Source organism: Scylla paramamosain, chromosome 5, assembly GCF_035594125.1.
Source record: "Scylla paramamosain isolate STU-SP2022 chromosome 5, ASM3559412v1, whole genome shotgun sequence".
In the NCBI taxonomy this organism is placed as follows: domain Eukaryota; kingdom Metazoa; phylum Arthropoda; class Malacostraca; order Decapoda; family Portunidae; genus Scylla; species Scylla paramamosain.
Window position 1 is genome coordinate 610302 of NC_087155.1, and position 7199 is coordinate 617500.

The 7199-nt window shown below is 42.0% G+C and overlaps 1 long non-coding RNA gene across 1 annotated transcript in view; it reads left to right on the forward strand.

The window, feature by feature from the left end:
- The first annotated feature begins 2439 nt into the window (after positions 1-2439).
- LOC135100394 (uncharacterized) overlaps positions 2440-7199 on the forward strand; it is a 55443-nt gene continuing 50683 nt past the window's right edge. Inside the window, exons 1-2 of the long non-coding RNA XR_010268656.1 lie at positions 2440-3053; positions 6993-7119. This is a non-coding gene — a long non-coding RNA (uncharacterized LOC135100394). The remainder of the gene's footprint in view (positions 3054-6992; positions 7120-7199) is intronic.

A 7199-nucleotide genomic window follows, 5' to 3' on the forward strand; every position in this document is an offset into this window, starting at 1 on the left:
GCTTAAAGCTTTCACAAATAGCTGGTATCTTATATAGAATTCGTCATAATTTAACTGAGGAAGCTAAGATGAGTATATACTATACTCTTTTTTATCCACATATTACATATTGTGTTTCGTTATGGGCGAGTACTTGGCCTTCATTCTTAAATGAATTATCTATTTCACAAAATAAGTTCCTCCGATGTATTTTCCATACAAAGAAATTTGATTCAACTGATGAAATATACCAATCTAAAAAATTCTTAAAGTGTCTTCAATACATAAAAACTTCACTTTGTTATTAATTTTTAAAACAATTGGTCCTAATTCAATGTTCAAATTTAGAGAGCATTCCTGTAATACTAGGAGTAACAATGTAAATTTATCCTTACCTGTATTCAGGACTAAACTATTTAAAAATAGTGTTATAAATTTTGGTCCAGAATTTTTCTATAGTCTCCCTCAGGATATAAAAATCCTGCTTAGAGGAAGTAATTTAATTAAATTTAAAAAGGAAATAAAAACTTATCTGTTACCTGTACAAACCTAGATACACCATAATTATTTCATGAATTTGGTAGGACAATGTTTTCATTGTAATTGTCATGATGGTTGAGCTCCTGTTGTATTCTGACTTACATTGTGTGTTTTGTCAAGTTTACCCATTTACTTTGATTTTGATATTGTACTCATTACTATCATACTACATTACATTGCATTAGCAAGGTCTTCTTATGCTTGTTCACCTTGCCACAATTTGTTATTTAATCTATCCTAAAATCTGTCTGTCTTAGGAGTTACGACTCCACAGACTGTGCCAAGCAATGTGTTTGTTATGTCTTCACATATTTGTAGACGTAAATAATGGCAATATATTGACTTTACTTTACTTACTTTACTTTACCATAAGATAGCATACACAAAAATACAGGCACAGTTTTAAGAAATATCTCACACAGGTCAATTCCTCCCAATGACAATGACCACGTAACACTCGTTACACTCCACAAGTGTTCAACATCCCGGACGGGCCCCCATATTCAGGAAAACAAGAAGAGGTTTAGTAGAGGAGAGGTGGTGTTCTACAGATTGAAAATTGGATCTAAGACCACGAATGTTGCAGAAGTCAATGAAGAAAAAGTTGAGGAGGGTCGGTGCCAGAAGAGGAGTCCGACCTGGGGACATCTGTGGTCCCCTTCCCAGATGGAGACTCCGAGGCCGGTATAGGAGTCGCCATGATAATTTTTGATTTTGAGTGAAGGGTGTGTGTGTAATTAGGTGCTTGTAGTTTTGTGTTGAGGAAGAGAGTTGTCTTTAGAGGGCAGGCTGTGACTGTCCCCTTGTGTTGTGAGACACAAAGGGAAACGTTCAGTGAGGTCACAGCTGGCTTTAATGATAAGTTCACAGCACCCCCTGATCCAGTGCTGCACACCTCACTGGGAGTAATTATCGTTTCGGCAGGCGCCTACTGTTTCCTGTGCCTCCTGTGTCTCAAGCCTTCATACATCACGTGAGTACACAGGCAGTCTCTATGCAGTGACTCAATATGTCCTGCTGTGATTATTTAACCCTTTCACTGTGATAAGCAACGACTCACAATATTAAAAAAAAAAAAACAAATTTTTATAGGCATCGGTAAGAGAGAAGGGGATACAAAACTAAATATTATACAATTTGTATCAAGTGCAATGTCTGGAGGTGGTGGCTGTGCAACGAGAAAAATGTTCTCAGAGTGAATGGTGGTTAAGGAAAGATGTGGTAAATAACAATGAAAGGGTTAAGTGGTACGGAAGGTACAGTGGGGGAGCTGAGACAAACACCTGGGCCAGCAGCGGGGCGGTGGTGTGGTCTCTGCATACGGTGACAGGTGTCGCTAGGTGGCTGGGGCGAGCCGAACGCTTTGCCGCTTCTATGCAAGACTGGAAATGTAGTTTTTAGATGATCCTTTTGTAGATGTGATGGTAAAACTGAACACCATATACGAGTTTTTGTTTGATGACGTTTCGTGTTAGCTGGTGGAGCAGGGTTGGCCTAATCCCTAATTGTTGGGTAGAGAAATAAATGTCTTACCAGCTGATTTACTGCTAAACCACTGAAGGATTACTGTTAACCCAACATGCTGCTGATAGACTGGTAAGTCTTCAGGCAGAACAGGGCTTACATGGTAGAGGCAAAGCGTGCAGCTCACCCCAGCGACACATCGACACTGGTGAAGCTCTGAACCCGTCAGTGTTTCCTTGCGGTGAGACCACACCACCACCTCGGTGGTGGCCCAGGTGTTTATGTTTGATACGTCCTCTACTGTACATGTTTGTCTGGTGCTTTTAGTGATGTATGAGTGGTTGTAATGAGACTGTTTGCATTATGTTTTAAGTTGTATGGTTAAGGTTAGAGAAGAGGGAGGAACTGTGAGGGAGTGAAAAAGGTTAGGAAGTGTGGGTAGGAGAAGAGAGAGAGAGGCAGTGCATTGTGGGGGAGGAAAAGAAGGAAGGAGTGAAGAGGGCATGGGAGGGAGGGTGTAGGGAGACAGTTGGTTGGGGTAGGGAGGAAGAGTGAGAACGGGAAGGAAGAAAGTGATGGTAGAAATAAAGTGATATAAATAACATCACCGTCCATTCTCTCTCCTCAAACCAACTGACCTAACAACCCATTGCAAAACTATTCCTGCAGTGCTAACACCCAGACCTGCATGGGGCCCTGTGTGGCTCAAACTATGAAGGGAATTAAAGGTAACTTGGCAACAGTGCTGACGTCACACTAGTCAGCTCTCAGGCAGGAGTGGGTGTGCTGTGTGTTGTGTAAGTGTGAAGACGTGTGTGCTGTGCTGCCTCGCGTGTACTGGTGTGTGTTGTTCTATGTGGGTGTAGTGTGTGTGTGTGTGTGTGTGTGTGACTCTGGAAACACTGGCCATGCGCTGGAGTACAGAAGACGTGGGTAGTGTTGTGTTAGCTAAGGCAGGAACACAGGAGTCAAGAAACAGCCTGTGGGAGTGTTTACTTCCGTGCATCGACCAGGAGGAGTTAAAATCCCGAACTTCCTGGATGTTCACAGTATTCCTTCAGTTCACAGTGGTGAGTACCGCACGTGTGTTTTTTTATAATGTGGAAAATACTCTGCCGCGTCTAGCTAGTACTGTACTTACGCCATCTTGCCCCTTGTTTGCCCGTTAATCTTGCACAGAAACGTGATCTAATGAGACTTAAGGTGGCGCAGCCAGTCACAATACTCATAATTTGCGAATTTAGTTAGGAGCAAAAATGTTTTTTTTTTTTTATTCGTTTATATCCGTGGTGTGCAAGTCATGCAAGAACAAAGTAACTTGTTTGAGAGAAAAAAAAAACGTTTTATTGTCGTGGCACGTGTGTTTTAGCGAAGACAAAGAAAAGGGGAGCATTACGAAGTTGCCATCAATCAACACACGTGTTCCTCAGCAAGGGATGTGGTTAGTAATTCCGTAAGGTTCTGGTTAGGAAGGCCGCAGTAAGACATGCAAGGTACGGCCTTCCTACGAGCGGTAGGATAGATTACGTTTGTTCTCATTAGTGTTCACTCAGTTAGGTTATAATATTTTCCAGTAAAATTTCCCTCGTGTCAGTTTTCCTTAGATATTTGTTTCGTTTAGCCATTTATTTAATTGTTTATTTCCCATATCACAGACACAAGGCACTCATGCACTAGTGTTGCAATACTTTATAACAACACGATAAACAACCACCACACACTCAAACACCGTCCCCTGTCTTCCTGCGCCATGCTCGCCCATCCCTCCCTCTGCCCTGCCTCCCCCTGCCTCCCTCCACCCTGCTTCCTCCCTCCCCTCCCTCCCTCTGCCCTGCTACCTTCCCAGGCATGGTTCCCCCACCACACACATCCCAACTACTTCTCCCTCCCTCTCCATTGCTTGTTGTACCCTCCCTATCTTCCCCCTCCATCCCCAAGAATATTGTTTTATTTATTTATTTTTATCTTTATGGGGGATGATTGGAGTTGTGTTATTTTTAAAGTGTGTGTGTGTGTGTGTGTGTGTGTGTGTGTGTGTGTGTGTGTGTGTGTGCAGCCGTACAGAAATATAGTTACAGTAAATGTTTTGTTTTGGAGTTTTCCTCTTTCGATTTAAATCTTTACTATCCCTTTAATTTTACCTTCAAAACTGGTATTTAGTACTGAAAACGAGTAACGGTTTTTATGTAGTCCTTTCCGTGTGCGTGTGTGTGTGTGTGTGTTTGTGTGTGAGGTCAGGAACATTTTCTGTCCAAATGTAAGAAAAAAAAAAGCTCCTTAAGTGACTCTTTTCCCGCCGCAAGTTTCTTCTTCCGACCGCAGCTCATGTGGTGGAAAATTCGCGTAATTGCTTTGCTTCTTTGACATTCCTGTTTGTGTGTGTGTGTGTGTGTGTGTGTGTGTGTGTGTGGTAGGCAGAGAGAGAGAGAGAGAGAGAGAGAGAGAGAGAGAGAGAGAGAGAGAGAGAGAGAGATCCGTTCCAAACCTGTTAACCTAAGACTAACAAAACACTATTACCACCATCGTGAAGTGCGTGACACACAATCGGTGGCAAACATTTGCGAAGATCACGTGATGAGTGAGCGGCAATTACCGGCGCATAGCCAAAGTGACGCACATTATTCATGGCGACGCTTAGCAGCAGCTGAGGGATGGCGGGATGTCGACGGTCGGAGCTCCAGCAGTCATCTCATTAACGTTATTTCCACTCGTGTCTGTTCAAGGATATTATTTTAGGAATGATGTCAGTTTGATGCATCAGTTTAACCGTTGCACTGTAATACCCAGCAATTCACAGTGCATGCCAAGAATTCACGACGTTAAAGGCACCATACAAAGGCATCTTTACAATCACTTACATCAGCTCATTGACGTTATTTCCACACGAGTCTTTGCTCAGGAGCTTTAATGTAGGGATAATCTCCATTTGCTCCATGAGTTTGACTTTCATTGCGATAACCAACAGTTCTCAGCAGTAAAGACGTTACACAACATTTTTTACAAACACTTACGTCACCTCATTAACTTTATCTCCACAAGAATATTAATGTGTGATTAACCTCAATGACCTTCCTTTCATTGCGATAACCGACAATTTTCAGCACCAAAAGCACTGTATGAGATCTATACAAACACTTACATCAACTCATCGACGCTATTTCCACACGAATCTCTGCTCAAGAATGTTATTGTGGGATTTTTTTTTTTTTTTTATGTAGGAAGAACACTGGCCAAGGGCAACAAAAATCCAATAAAAAAATGCCCACTGAAATGCCAGTCCCATAAAAGGGTCATATAGCAGTAGTCAAAAATTGATGAATAAGAGTCTTGAAACCTCCCTCTTGAAGGAATTCAAGTCATAGGAAGGTGGAAATACAGAAGCAGGCAGGGAGTTCCAGAGTTTACCAGAGAAAGGGATGAATGATTGAGAATACTGGTTAACTCTTGCATTAGAGAGGTGGACAGAATAGGGGTGAGAGAAAGAAGAAAGTCTTGTGCAACGAGGCCGCGGGAGGAGGGGAGGGATGTAGTTAGCGAGGTCAGAAGAGCAGTTAGCATGAAAATAGCGGTAGAAGACAGCTAGATATGCAACATTGCGGCGGTGAGAGAGAGGCTGAAGACAGTCAGTTAGAGGAGAGGAGTTGATGAGACGAAAAGCTTTTGATTCCACCCTGTCTAGAAGACAGTTTCCTCCCTTTCATTCCTTTAACCAACAATTCACAGACTTCAGCCACTGCAGATCATCACAAACACGTACAGGAAAGGAAAGAGGGAATACACGAGCTATCCAGAGTTTAGCCTATATAATGTTTAGAGATGGCTGTAGAACAAAAAGGAACCATCTGAGTGCTTTGTGATGAAGGAAAGGTGTACCAGATGGCAGTGAGAGGGTTACGTCAGCAAGCTTGTGTGACGGGAATATGAAGGCAGTTGATATTAACTAGTCATTGGTGTTGAGATATGAATAGGTTTGGCTAAATCTGCCCCGCCTATCAGTCACAGAGCTTTGGTGTGGCTGGAATGTGAAGGCGGTAGATAATTACAACTCACTGGTGTTGAAATATGTATAGGTGTGACTAAATGTGCTCCACCAATTAGTCACCAAGCTCTTGTGTGGCAGTGATGCGAGGACAGTGCCCACTCACAACTCATTGCTGCTGAAATATGAACAGGTCTGGCAAAATCTGCCTGTCAGTCATGAGTCTTTCCTGTGGCAGGAATGTGAAGGCAGCGCACATTCATAATTGGTGTTCAATCACAAATGCGTCTGACGTAACTTGTCTTGCCAGTGTAAGTCGAGAAGCTTCTGTTGAACTGCAGTTGTACATTCTTAAATCAACACTGTAGTATTACGAGTAGGTTGTGAGTAGGTATGGCGTAATGATAGTCCACTGATGTAGTATGACTAGTGTCCCCTTGTATTGTATTGGTAGAATCTTGATGGCCCGTTGATGGTCTGTTAATGCAGAATGACCACCATTTATTTATTTATTTATTTATTTTTTTTATCATTGCCAACCGTTAAAATCTCGTCGGCAGTCTAGTGATGCAGGATAATCAATATTTTTTCTATTATTCTTAAATCGTTAGGTTCTTGTTGATGTTCTATTGATGTGGTATGGCCAGTGTTTTCTTTTTTTTTTATTGTTAATCGTTAAGCTCTCCTTTATATTATATTGATGTAATATAACCAGTGTTTCTTTATTATTGTTATTGCTATTTTCTTTGTTATTCTGTTATTCTTAATCGTTAGACTCTTGTGCTACTCTGTTGATGAAGTATGGCCAGTATTTTTTTATTGTTAATCATTAAACTCCTCTTTATATTCTTCTGATGTAACCAGAATTTTTTTTTTTTTTTTTTAACTGTCATCGTTAAACTCTCCTCACTATTCTCTTTCAAGTCTGGAAACGACAAATTTGGACAGACCTCGCTTCTGTTTTTGGCGCTGTTACGGTTTTCACTTCCGGCGTCCCCCTTGTCTCACAGCGGCAATTTCTCTTTCTCAGCGGAAAAATGCAACTTGAAGGCTGAAGCATCCTGAAGGCTGCTGAATGCCCTGACCAGAGCGGCAGTTGTGTGAAGTACTGCCGCCCCGCCGCCGCTGTCTGGGAGTGTGCTGCCTTTTGGATCAAAGTAAGTGTTAGTCCTCGTTTTTTTTAGATGGAATTCTTGTGGTTATTCAACATGTAATTGCTAGAGGTGGTGGTGGTGGT